The following is a 12,610-nucleotide window of genomic DNA, read 5'->3' as shown; positions in this document are numbered from 1 at the left end:
GGCTCTTGGCAAAATGCACTCGTGAGGAATCACAACCCCTCCTTGTGACCATAGAAAAATAAAACCGGTCAGAGGTCCAGAGGGCAGCTGTGTGTTTGCTTTACCTTTGCACTTTACCCTGGTTGTGTGCCTTTTCCAAGGGGTATTTATATTTTCAGGAACATGAGATTGCAGCTGGACCCGTGAAGGACGTGAGGGGTGGTTTGCACGTGTGGGTCGGCGTGTACTGGCTGTTCCTCTCCGAGCCTGCTCGGCAGCAGCACGGGCCATTTAGGCAGTGCCTTCCTAATCTGTGCAGCTGGACACATCTGGAGGCAGCAGGGTGTGCAAGCACACAGGCATCTGGCCAGCCGTGCCTGGTGCTGGGGATACTGTGGGGCAGGCACTTTGTCAGTGAAAGATCCCTGGATTAAGGAGAAGGCAAGAAGGTGGAGCTGGCTGTCCCTTTGGGGCACTGAACCTGGACTCTGGTGAGCTGTGCGAGCAGAAGGTGTTGGTGAAGTCAGGGAAGCTGCTCCTCTGGCTGTGCCTGAATTCCTCACGTGGATGGTGTGTGGTTCCTCTCTTCCTGGAGCAGCTTTCCCTGCAGTGGGTAAGGCTTCCTGTGGATATCTGCCAGGCAGTTCTTTGGTGCTGCAGGGTTACCTGTTGTGTGAAGAGCAATGGGGCTACCTCGGTTCTCAGTTTGTTAAAAGTGGTTTGGGATTTGCTGTTTCAAAGTGATGATTGTGCTGGGGGGCAAGGTGAAGCTGGGAACTTGTTAAAGAAAAGCAGTAATCACAGAATCATAGAATGTCAAGGGGTTGGAAGGGACCTTAACAATCATCTTGTTCCAAACCCTCCTGCCATGGGCAGGGACACTTCCACTGGACCATGTTGCTCCAAGCCCTGGCCCACGTGGCTTTTAACACTGCCGAGGTTGGGGCATTCACAACTTCCCTGGGCAACCTGTTCCAGTGTCTGACCACCCTCACAGTAATGAATTTCTGCCTAGTATCTAACCTAAATTTCTCCTCTTTCAATTTGTACTCATTACTCCTTGTCCTATCACTACAATTGCCCTACATGTCACCTCTGGAGTGTGTAGGAAGTCTTAATCTATTTACCACTGAATGTGCTATACTTGGAATGCTCTGTAAGCGTGGAATTCTATTTTCCACGTGCCAGTAAATATTTTAACCTCTAGTTACTAATACTGTTTTATGGGTTCCATATTCCTGAAACAGCAATTACTTTTTTAATTTCTCATCCATTTAGGAAAAGTTTTTTTTACTTATGTATTTCTGTTTCCTCTGAGGATAATAAGGAGACATCTTTTGCTTCCCATGATAAAATGAATGTGATGGATGTAGAGAGGCATCTCACTTCTTTTTAATGTCTTTGGGTAGGAAGTGGCTCTACTGTTCCATTTTAGCCTCCTGTGGCACCTGGAAAATAAGAATCAGGGAAAGCCTAACCCTGTGCTCAGGCTGACAAGGAGGTGTGAAAACAGACTTCTGACATGTAGATGAAATTGAGTCTTTTTGGAGGAGCTTGAAGACAGTCTTACTGCAGGACCCAGATCTGTCAAATTTAAATGAAAAGGAGAAATCAGGTTTCTCAGGATTTGACTGTTCATTTATCTTTCTTTCCATTGCCTTTCTTTGTGTTTAGAAATTTTATACAGAGAAAGAAAAAAAAAATACCAACTTGCTTATTTGGGCAGTGTTAGTTTCCTGTAGTCAAATGTTGTGATTTCTTTTTTTTTTCCCTTTGATTTTAAAATTCTAAAAAAACTTGCTGTGAAATGAATCTGGAAAGCAGTAGGTAGATTAAAAAGTAATATACTTTAACACAGATAATGGAGCTCCCAGGAGCAGAGAGACTGGAAGCACAGGGAGAGAGGCACATGGAAGAAGGAATAAATCTCTTTGTGCTGCTGAATGCTCAAGTCTTTCTGCATGTGATGTGAGTAAATTGCCAGCTGTCTTTAGTGCTCAGGAATAATTACTCCCTTGTCCTTGAGTCATTATGGAGTTGTTCAAGTCTATCTGTACATGAGCAGGGTTTTTTCTGTTTCTTCTGATACCTCCAGAGTGAGCACTGCTTGGGAGCACCCCGTGGGGAGTGAGGATCACTGAGCTGATCCAGTGTAGTATTGCACGAGTTGTAAAGAGACTCTGTAGGATTGATGGGAGGGGAAACGTATTTTTGAATATCTGTGCTTATTGTGGGGGTTTTTGTCTTTTGGGGTTGTTGGTTGGTTGGGTTTTTTTTGGGGGGGTGGGTTTTGTGTGTTTTGTTTTTCTGTCTCAGGTAGAAGTTGTGTGGATGAATCATATCAGTGGAAGCAAAAGAGGATTTAGTAAAGCTGCCTGGTTTTACTTCCCTAAGACTTTTAGCAGACTTACTGTCCCTAAGTTAGTTTTTGTCTATGGCTTTTTGTGTGCTATTGCTGTGTGCATTTTCTGCCTTTTTCTGCCTAAGATAGAGCTCAGCTGTGGTAAGTGTAGCTTTTATGCAGTGTTTATCCACTTGGAAGTTTCTGTTTGTGTGTTTTGCTGGATATGATTTTTAGAGCAGAGAAAACTTGGATCTGGTGAGGGAATTGATCCCTCTGTCCAGCATCCCTTAGAAGTTGTCATCCTGTGCCTAGCAGAGGTGAGAGAAGCCTGCTGTGCTGCCCTAAATAAACTTCCTTGCTGTGTTCAGAGAGGCTGATTGGTTTCATTGATAGAGCTGTAAACGAGACAAACCAGCCTGCTTTAAAGCCTCTGTGGCTAATGAATCAGTCAGGATGTTTTGATCTGTCCTATACAGTTTTCCACCTCAGCTATTCTTGACTATAAGGATCTGAACTTACACCATTATATGGCACACCCTTTTAATTTGGTTGTTGTTGCTTGATCCTGTAGCTGTTGCTTAAAGAAGCCAGCAGAAAGAGCCTGGCTGGGCAGTCCCTTGCTTTGTGTCCCTGTACCTGGTGTCCTGGTGTCCCCTTTCCTTCTGCATAGATCACAATGCCTGCACACATCTGATCCCCACCAGAGCTGGTGTCCAGGTAAAGTTTCGCTGCTGTCCCTTGTCATGGAGTTCAAAACAAGTAAATGAACAGCAGCTGTATTGATCAGGGCAGCATGGAAAGGAATAAAGCGAGTTTAGAAGAGCATCTGTGTTGCTATGACCCAGCCTTGGCATCTGCTCCCATATTTCACTTGGGACAGGGGGTCACTAGGGATTTGTCACCTGGAAGAGTCAGACTGAGGGTGAATGTGTGGCATTTTTCTGGTTTATTGTCATGTGGCATTGTGTACTGATGGCACAGCTCAACACTGGTCAGAGTGTTGCATGGCCAGCTGGACCCAGGCGCCCTGTCTCTGATACAGGAAATTTTGTGCTTGGAAAAGTCATCCTTTGTAATCCTCAGTGACCTGAGAGAACAAAGAAAGTTGTCATCTTTTCCTCATAGCCCCGACTGCCCCTCTCCAGCCCCAGAATTGTTTCCTGCACAGAATTGTTTTTTTCTTACTCTATTTATTTTCTTCCACACATCTACTAAAAGAAATCCACTTACTACGTACATGCTTTTACTTTATCTTTTTAGGCTGCTTTTACACGTTGTTCTTCATTATCGGTATGGTTTCTTTGTTTCCCTCTGTATCTTTTTCTGTACTTTCCCTTACTTTCTTTTCCTTCCCTTCCCCTTTTTCATTCCCCAGTCCCTTTGCACAGCCACCTCTTGGCTTCTCAAGTCACAAGCCAAAAGCAGAGGGTGTACGAATTACCCCAGGGATAAACCCATGTCTTATAAATCTGGGTGCAAACTGTAATTTGCCTCCAAGGAAAACTTGCAAACTTGATTTTAAAAAATGATTAGTTACTAAGACTGTCCTGGCCTTTGGTAAGTTGTTCCAGGGTGTGCTGATCTTTGCTGAAGTGTGTGGCTTGTGACCTCTTTGTTTTTTGGTTTCATCCAGCATCTCTGTTTACTCATGTTGCTTCTCCTGCCTCTTCTATGGAGTTTTCTCTATCTGCTCTGTTTCCCCTAGCTCAAGAACTGTCCCAAAATCTGATGTGCATGTTTTCCTCTTCACTATTTCTTCAGGACGTAATTTTTGTGCCTTTTGGGTAGAGTTACTGGCTGGTTTGAAAGCCACTGAGTGAATACTAGAAGACTGTTAGTATGGTTCTACTCTTCAGGCTGACTTTGGAGGAAGCAATGATCTCAAGTCATGAGTCTCACCAGGCTCAGGAATTTGCTGTGTACTTTGGTTTTCAGTGGCTCAGCATTTTGAATTAAAAAAAAAAAAAAAAATTGCTGCTTTGCTTTTCCAGGTTCCTGTCAAGGCTTTTGTGAGGGAAAGTAGACCTTTTGGTCACCTGGAAAAATCTTCAACAGGACTCCTTTACAGGACTCTGTATTTTTATAATCTTCATAGATAGGCATAGTGTCATAGTTTTATTTGTATAACAGCAGTAAGGCCCTATTTGCTTTAAGCCTTGTTTTTTTGCAGGACTGGAAATAAGTCCTTGAGGCTGTTGGTTTTTCAGTTCATTAAGGTAGTGCTGGAAGATATATGAGGAGAACAAGTGCTTTTTTACCACCCTTCAGTTTGACAGTCACACCAAGCCTTTTCTGTGGAAAATTGGCGTTTGCCTTGGAAAGGTCATTCATGTGTTCAAATAACAGCATGCAGGAACAGAAAACCCTTTCAGAGCAGGTGTCCAGAGATGCAATAGAAGTTATCTGCTTGTCTCTTATTATACCTGTCACCAGAGAAATCTGGTGAATCAGTCTCCAGTTGCCAGCAGGAAAAAGAAGTTACAGTGAACAATAAGAGGCCCATGGGGAGTGCCCAAGGCATCGTCTTTCACACAGACTGAAAGCTCTTTTCTTCTGTGCAGGAAAAGAACAAATAAGTAAAACATTAGTCTGCTACTGGTGGGACACATGTGAAGCATTAAGAAAAATTAAAAGGTCGGGTTACTTGCAGTTCTCTGAAGTTAGATACTTATCTCTGTGCTGACAGAATTGAGAGAAGGTTTTATTTACTTCCAAGAAAAAGGAGAAGACCAGTCAGTCTGGCATAGGAATATAAACCCACTTCTGTTCCTCAAAGTATAAAAATTGCTTGGTGGAACAGATTGTGTTGTGTGAAGAGCCCTTGGAGCATATGTACGTTTGCAGTTGTAATTTTTTGTTACATGGTTCATAGAATCATCATGGGAATGGGATGGGTTGCAAGAGGACCTTGAAGATCATCTTGCTCCAACCCCCTGCCACAGGCAGGGACATGTTCCACTAGACCAGGTTGCTCAGGGCCCCATTCAACCTGGCCTTGAACACTTCCAGGGATGGTTCTTTGCCTTTGCAGAGAGAGGAATAAAATTGAACTGCTGATTCTGCATCCGTTACCTGCAGCAGCCTCTCCTGGAGATGTTTTTGCCTATGGAAGTGAGCATGTATAGGGTATGGAGGTCCTACCTGGTGTGTTGTACTCTTATTTTATTCTGAGGATTTTTAAGGGTTGGATAAAGTAATTTTACAGAAAACAATTGAAGTTAATTTTGCATTTAATCTTTTGTAAGTTTAGTGAGTGAAGTTAACAATACAGACTTAAGGCCAGTGGACCTCAAGGTGCTGTAAAAACTATCCTCAGACTTGTTCAGGTTTCATGAAATACAGATGTGGGCGTGTGACAAGCACATCGCTTTTGGGTGCACATGGTTGCAGTTCTCTCAAGTATAGTACCATGGATATGTTTCCCTTGATATTTGCCATGTGTTACAGAATACTTTCTGTCTTGCTGTTACTTGCATGTGCAGTACCAAGAGCCCTGGGTTTTGCTGTGCCAGCATTTTGGAGTTGGAACGCCTGTGAATTTCGTAAGGGAATGTGCTTGTTCCTTTCATGCTGGAGGATGTGCTTGGCTGGGGATGAGGATTTTGGCCAAGAACACTGCACCAAAATGTTGCCACATGATGGGCTGCTCCTGCATCAAATTCAGCAGCTGTTTCCTCCTATTGCTGTCTTCTGCAGCGCTGTCCTCTGCCAATTCTCCCTTTTCTCCCTAAGGAGAATGCACACTGGAAAGCTGATTCATCAGCCCAGTGAAGAGCTGTGCTCAAATTAGTCCTTTCCCCAGGCTTCAGAGTACTGTCCAGACATGAACAGGAATGGATGGCACTAGGTATTAGTGTACAGCTCTGGTAAGGATTTATCCTGCACGTTTTCTGAGGGTCCTGTTATCCCATTTGGAAGTAGAATAATTTCTGTCCCATTTTGCAATCAGCTGCCAGATCTGCTTAGTCTGTTCCTTTTTTTATTCCTTTCATCCCTGTTCCCCCAGTTTGGCTGTCCCCTGTTGTCCAGCCCCTATAAGAGAAGTGAACTGCCTGATAAAGAGATGTATTCCTTTTGTTCTGCAGCTGGTTCTTCTCTATTGGGGAGCCAACACTGAGGATTTACATCTAGGTGGTGATAATGTGAGTGCATGTGAGATCTGCTTTCTCTCAGATTTCAGTGGCCCAGTGCTTATGGCTGGAGAACAGGCCAGCCTGTACATATAGAGCAGGAGCAGAGAAAGCAAAGAAACAGAACAAGAAATTACTGAAAATTTGTTTCAGTCTCTAATATAATCATAAAGGTTTGGGATTTCCCCCACACACACCCCCCCAGCCTGTACATATAGAGCAGGAGCAGAGAAAGCAAAGAAACAGAACAAGAAATTACTGAAAATTTGTTTCAGTCTCTAATATAATCATAAAGGTTTGGGATTTCCCCCACACACTTGACTTAAGATACTGCTCCTCACATCCCTCATGTCAGGGGTGAGCCTGGATGTGAGGAGACCTTTCCTCTCTCCTTTGATATCTCCTTTCTGTAGGTTCTGGGTACTCATCCAGAGTAGTGAAGGACAGGAAGGGTCAGAGTAGGAGACATCTTCAGTGCATGTCTGAAGCAGAGCCCTTGTGTGGGAGCTGGTGATGCTTCATGGCAAGCTGGAAAAGGGAAATGTTTGGAAAGCAGTGGTTCAACAAAGCACTTGGTGGCGTTACTTGCTGTAGTGCTCTGACTGATGTGGGACCCAAGAGGACAGTTCTGTTTAAAAAAAAAAGTCAAAAAAATGATCGTGAGGACTGGACCCTTGTCGTCCACCCTCCTTAGACCCTATTAGGTTACCCTCTGACTTGTTTTGGACCAGACTTGGCCTTCTGGCCTTTTAGCAGCACTGGTCAAGCTTAAGAGTAGACCTTCAAGTAGCAGTGGCTGCATTGCCTGACAGGGTGCATGCAAAGTGGAGTCCTGTCTCTTTGCCTTGAGCTCTTCGTGTGGCTTGTGAATCAGCACAGAGTCCACTGAAGAAGAAACAGGCTTCTACAGCAATTTGCCCTGAGCCCATGGGATTCATATCCTGTGAGGCTGGTTAATACTGTTACTCTGTGTTTGATAACCTCTGGGTGTTTGGATGTCATGTTTGGAGGAGGAAGGGGGGAGAAAACACACCCATGTTCAGACTCAGGGTATTGCTCAAACTGGAAATCAAAGGACTGTATGGTGTGCTTTTCTGTCTTTATCAGTAGTTCAAATAGACATGCTAATCCCTGTTTTTTTCTAGTAGCTGTGGGGATTATAGCCACAGTGAGAAAGGTACATATTGTAAGCAAGATTGAAAATTTACCTGTCCATCAGATAGCTGAAGCAAAAGTTTATAAAGACAAACAAACCCCCAAGCAATAGAACTGTACTACAGTATGGCACATAATTCTCATAATGCTTTTTAGCAGAAGTCCTCTCTTCCCCTCAGTGCCAATGCTGGGCTTTGGCTGGGATTTTGGAGCTGTTCTCTGTGGATTCTTCTCCACACAGGAGAAAATCCCTTTGCCAGGGAAGTTGGCTGGCTGCATCTGCTTTAACCCCATGTAGAGTGCAGTAAGAACAGACCAGGAGAGCAGATTTCAGTTTCATTTGCTTTGTCCACTTCATGTTCTTTACATCTGAGGTATCCTACTCCCTCGACTGGCCGCCTTTCCTGTGCATGTGCTGCAGAGCTCTCTGGAGGAAACCTGTCCCCTGGATCTCTGCTCCTTGGACTGTTGCTCCAGGAAGTGTCAAATTACCCTCTTCCCTGTTTCACAGGGATGATGCTAGAGTGTCATTTCCTTGTCAGTGGTGTCTGTGTAAGCCTCTTGTGGGAACAAACTTTATTTCTCTTCCTGCTCCTGCTGATTTGAGTGACCTATGCAACCTGCTGCCTGATTCCCTGCTTGATTCCCGAGATCAGGGTGATGTTGGGGGGTGCGTGTTTTTCACCATCAGCTTTCCAGGAGCACACCCAAAATACCAGGTTCTCACCTTTCTGCACATCCTGTTGTTTGGGGAAGACAGAAAAGGAGCTTTCTCTCAAGTTTTGCAGCTGCTTTTTCTCTGGCCCGGTGAAGAAGCTTGGCCCAGTTGGATGCCATTCCTTTCATTATCTGAAATGATAAGGAATAGGCACAGAGTTTTGCTCTGACAAGAGGCACAGTCAAAGCCTTCTTCCACCCTGTGGTACAGCATCTCAGCTGTCCCTGAATGGAATTTCAGCAGCTCAGGCCTTGCTCAAAAGAGCGACTGTCACCTGTAAAGTCTCATGAACCTCAGTCCCTACAAGTGGTGAACTGATGTGGGCTGAGCAAATCTGGGTGTAGTTATGGTCAGGGTTTCCAAGGATGTCTTTCAAACCTTTTACCTCCATGCAGTGGGAGTTATCAACAAGGTAATCTGGGCCTGTGCCCTCTGTGGATCTCCAGGCAGCGTGAGCAGTATTGATTCCAGACTGGTGCCTTGAGCAGGACCGCTGTTAAATAAACAGTGGGGGCAGTTCTTTGCTAGTCCTGCTGACTTCAGGCCATGGAAAGGTATTGCCAGGCCAGAACCTTGTACCTGGCCTGACTGAGGTGGAACATGCTGCCTGGGTCCGCCTGCACAAAAGGCTGGATGCAAATATCTGCAGGGCCTTGTGAGTCACAGGTGGCTGCTGTGGACACTGAGGATGTAATTTCAGCCTCCCACATCTGCCTCAGAAAGTTGCAGCCCCCAGCATGGGTCTCATCTAAGACGCTTGTCAACAGAGAAAGGCTGCTGTGATCAGTGTCTTGGAACAGACATAGTGGAACAGGGGAACAAAACTTCGTGCTGTGACTTATTCACATGAGAACACTACTGAATAAAAAGCAAGAGATTCCTGATGGACTCTGAATCTGGTTAACTTGCCCTCCCCATGTTTTCATGCCTGTGCATGCACACATGTGTGCACTCTGTTCCTGGTGGCACTCAAACCAACCAACCTTTTGTCCCTGTTGATTATCCTGGACAGCATTTTTGCTGGGCCTCCAACCCTTTGGATCTTGCTCATGTCCAGGTTTGTGCCTCTGACTCCTGTCACATTCCTTGAGGAGGCCTTAGGGGGAGTGGGCTTGAGGGAATTGGGACACTGCACTTGGAGTGGTGTCTGTGCTTTGCTGGGCTGGGGAAGGGAAGGCAAATTTAGCAAAACCTCTGTTAGCTGTTGCCATCTCAAGGCAGGAAGTTGTTGAGGGAAGGCAGTGGTGCCTAGAATTTTTAGGATGAGGATAGCCCCACTAGATAGAGTGAATATAACAAACCACCCAGGTGTCCCATATCCCAAGTGTGCCTATGGGGGATTTAGGCCAGGCTTTTTTGGAAGGCAGTATAAACCAACAGACCCATGCTTTTGTGCTCATAAAGGGGATTGATCTTTGTCTTGGGAAAGGACATTTTGTAGCAGAATGATACAAAATAAAGCTGAAGACAGTGGTGGTGTTCAGCAATGATGAGGAAGATGACAGAAGGCAGGGCAAATATTGAGTAAAGAGAAATGGCACAGAGGCTGGAGAGGCCTCGGTGGAAGGCAAAGCAGATTGCAAAGGATTGAGAGCTGCAGAACTGGTGGTTAATATAAAACATAAAAGTGCATGTCCTGGGTTGCAGTGTATTCTATTACCATGCTCATGAGCTGTTGAAATCAGGTGGGGCAGTGTTTCCTTGCCTCCTCCCCCCAGACTATCTTTCTGTTAATGGCCCATCATTGTCCTGCCGCCTGACTCAGAGATAACTCCCTCCGGACCATCTTCTGTTAATGAGCCTCATCAACACTTGGCCTCATGACTCATTATCCCATTGTGAGATGCTCCACCCAGAGGGAGGAACCAAGCATCCCATCGTGGATATAATCTGAGACTCTGAACACCAGAGACAACCCTTTCCACTGGATTTCCAGAGGACAGGAGCTACACAGCCACCATTGGACTTTCTGAGGAAGAGCAGACTGTTTTACTACAGGATCACTGCTTTAGAGGACTGCAGCCACCATTCTACCAGACTGCTACCACCACCCTGCCTAACAGGGACTCAGGTTGTACCTTGACTCTGTCAGTTTGACAGGGTTTTCTTTTACTTTTTTTTTCCTTTTCTTTAATTTCCATTAAATTGTTATTCTGACTTGGTGCCTCCCACTGGTTTGTTTTCAAACTAGTACAGTGCATTACTTAGAAAAGTGCGAAGGGTGCTGCTTAGCCCTCTGTTTAGCTACCACCTTTGATGCTGTCTATGGCTGGGACTTGGATGTGTTCTTGCTGGACTTCCCTTGTTGCTTTTTCCACCTTCTTATGGCAGGGGCAGATACTGGAGGTCGTATTGCAGTCTTAATTCCTCTGAAAGAAGCTATTTTTGTCCCTCATGTGTTCTTGATTACAGCATGGCTGTCCAAGGAGTGACCCCCTCGGTTGTTTGTATCCTTGGGAGCTTTGTGTTTGTGGCCTGTGTTGAGGAACCAGCTGTGGTCTGCATGGTGTCTGCTCAGAGTAGCACAGAAGGGCACATGAGCAACCGTAATTACAAATGGGTTATACCTGGCTGTGTGTTGGTCTTTCAGTGCACAGGTTGTATGTGGTCAGTCTGACACCCAAGTACTAAAAACATGCATAAAACAGCTGCATTTGGGCATTAAGTAGTAGAGGAAATGTGAAGATTTGCCAAAAGGCAAAACCCATTTGATTCACAGTGCACGTTTCTGAACAAACTTCTCTTGATGTGCTTATTCTGGAATTTAATCAATTTTGAAAAAGGGATTATCCAATTCACAAAAGATAGAGAAACTGCCTCAGAATTTTCATGTGAACTAAACAGCTTTTAATCTAGGAAGTAAGAATAAAGTGGATGTGCTCCTTCTGCCACAGATGAACTTTTCTTAAGCAAATCCAACTTCATTTTGCTTAGTGTATGTGTTTTGTTGTTTGTTTTTAATAATCAGGATAAAAAGCATCTGATTTCTCACTAAGATTTTGCTGTCTTGCTTTGGGGTACTTTACAGTGATAAATAAACTATTTTTTTGTTAGTAGAGGAGGAGCAACAGTGAGAGAATTCCCTTTTTTGGTGAATTTTATGTGGCTATGATTAAGGGGTTCCTTGAATTCAAACTAGATATTTTCTTGTCTTCAGTTTTCTGCAGAAGACTAAAATGAAATCACAGCTGCATGGGAAACATTTTAGTCACTAGGGAAAAGTATTTCACAACAAGATACAAGGATTAGGTGGGTTTGCTCAGTTAAAAGCTTTCAGAATAGCTTGTTTTAAAATTAACCTGGAAGTCATTCTGGCTTCCACAGTGCAGCAGTGATACAAGGTCTTTGAAGACAAATATTCAAAGGTCAGTCTGAGATTGAGGTAATTAGCGCATGTCTGTTTTAAATTTTGAAAGTCTATAATTTTTTGAAGATCCATACTTTTACCTTGTGGAAAATCTCAGACTTGGATGATTTGCACTGTATGAAGGTAATAATAACCTGTCACTGACCAAACCTATTCATCTGATATCAGTGTGTGTGCTGAGCGTGGTTTCATACTCTGGAGTCCCTCAACCATCTGCTGTTTGCCTTGGGATCAGAGAGCTGCCCATGTGTAGGCAATGCCAGTCAGTAAAATACTTGGAGGGTATGGCTGAGTGATGGGACATGTTTGTCTTGTAGGTAGGGGGTACCTGGAAGGAAGACAGAGTCCTTCAAGGTCAAAGGAGAGAGGTTTCAAGTTAATACCCAGAGGTCTGTATTGTCTTTCCCCACCCCATCCCTACTTCTGCTTTTTCAATGAAGTATGTTGAGAGATCTAGCATAATACAAAAATTAAAATAACTGTGGGTAGATAACAGCTACCTTTCTAGAGCAGGAAATTAAAATACTGTTTGCTTCAAAATGCAAGTTTTCTTCCCAATTTTGTCAGTGTCTTAAACCCTGTCTTAAACTACTTTATTTTCTTTTTTCTAATGAAAGTTTACTGCAACTAGCAGAAGCTTTTGACACAATTCTGCTTTTCCTATTTATTTGACGGTGATAAATAAACTAAAATAAGCCACACCACACAAATAAGCCACACCACACCTTTGATTAACTGTATCTTGTCCTTGAAAATAAATCTTCAGATAATTTGCATAAGTCAGAGGCACAAGGTTATTGGGGTAAATATATGGGAGGTAGAGGGCCAGGAGTCTTAGGGGCAAGAAGGTAACAGCTATAAGGAAAGAGAATAAGGAAGAGGTAAGTAGTCTTTTATAGTCTGAGTATCTCTTCCTG

The 12,610-nt window shown here is 44.1% G+C and overlaps 1 protein-coding gene across 3 annotated transcripts in view; it reads left to right on the top strand.

Annotated features, from left to right (window-relative positions):
- The first annotated feature begins 206 nt into the window (after positions 1-206).
- Positions 207-12,610, top strand: part of AGPAT3 (1-acylglycerol-3-phosphate O-acyltransferase 3) — a 72,027-nt gene continuing 59,623 nt past the window's right edge. For 2 of the 3 annotated variants that reach the window (XM_017733301.1, XM_017733299.1), the window contains exon 1: positions 207-592. The gene's annotated coding sequence lies outside the window, so the exon portion shown is untranslated. Of the gene's footprint in view, positions 593-1,837; positions 1,948-12,610 lie in introns of all 3 variants that reach the window. The other variant, XM_017733302.1, reaches the window with a different exon arrangement.

The sequence above is a fragment of the Corvus brachyrhynchos genome, unplaced genomic scaffold (genome assembly GCF_000691975.1).
Source record: "Corvus brachyrhynchos isolate BGI_N302 unplaced genomic scaffold, ASM69197v1 scaffold32, whole genome shotgun sequence".
Taxonomy (NCBI): domain Eukaryota; kingdom Metazoa; phylum Chordata; class Aves; order Passeriformes; family Corvidae; genus Corvus; species Corvus brachyrhynchos.
This window is presented reverse-complemented; position numbering and strand designations above follow the sequence as displayed.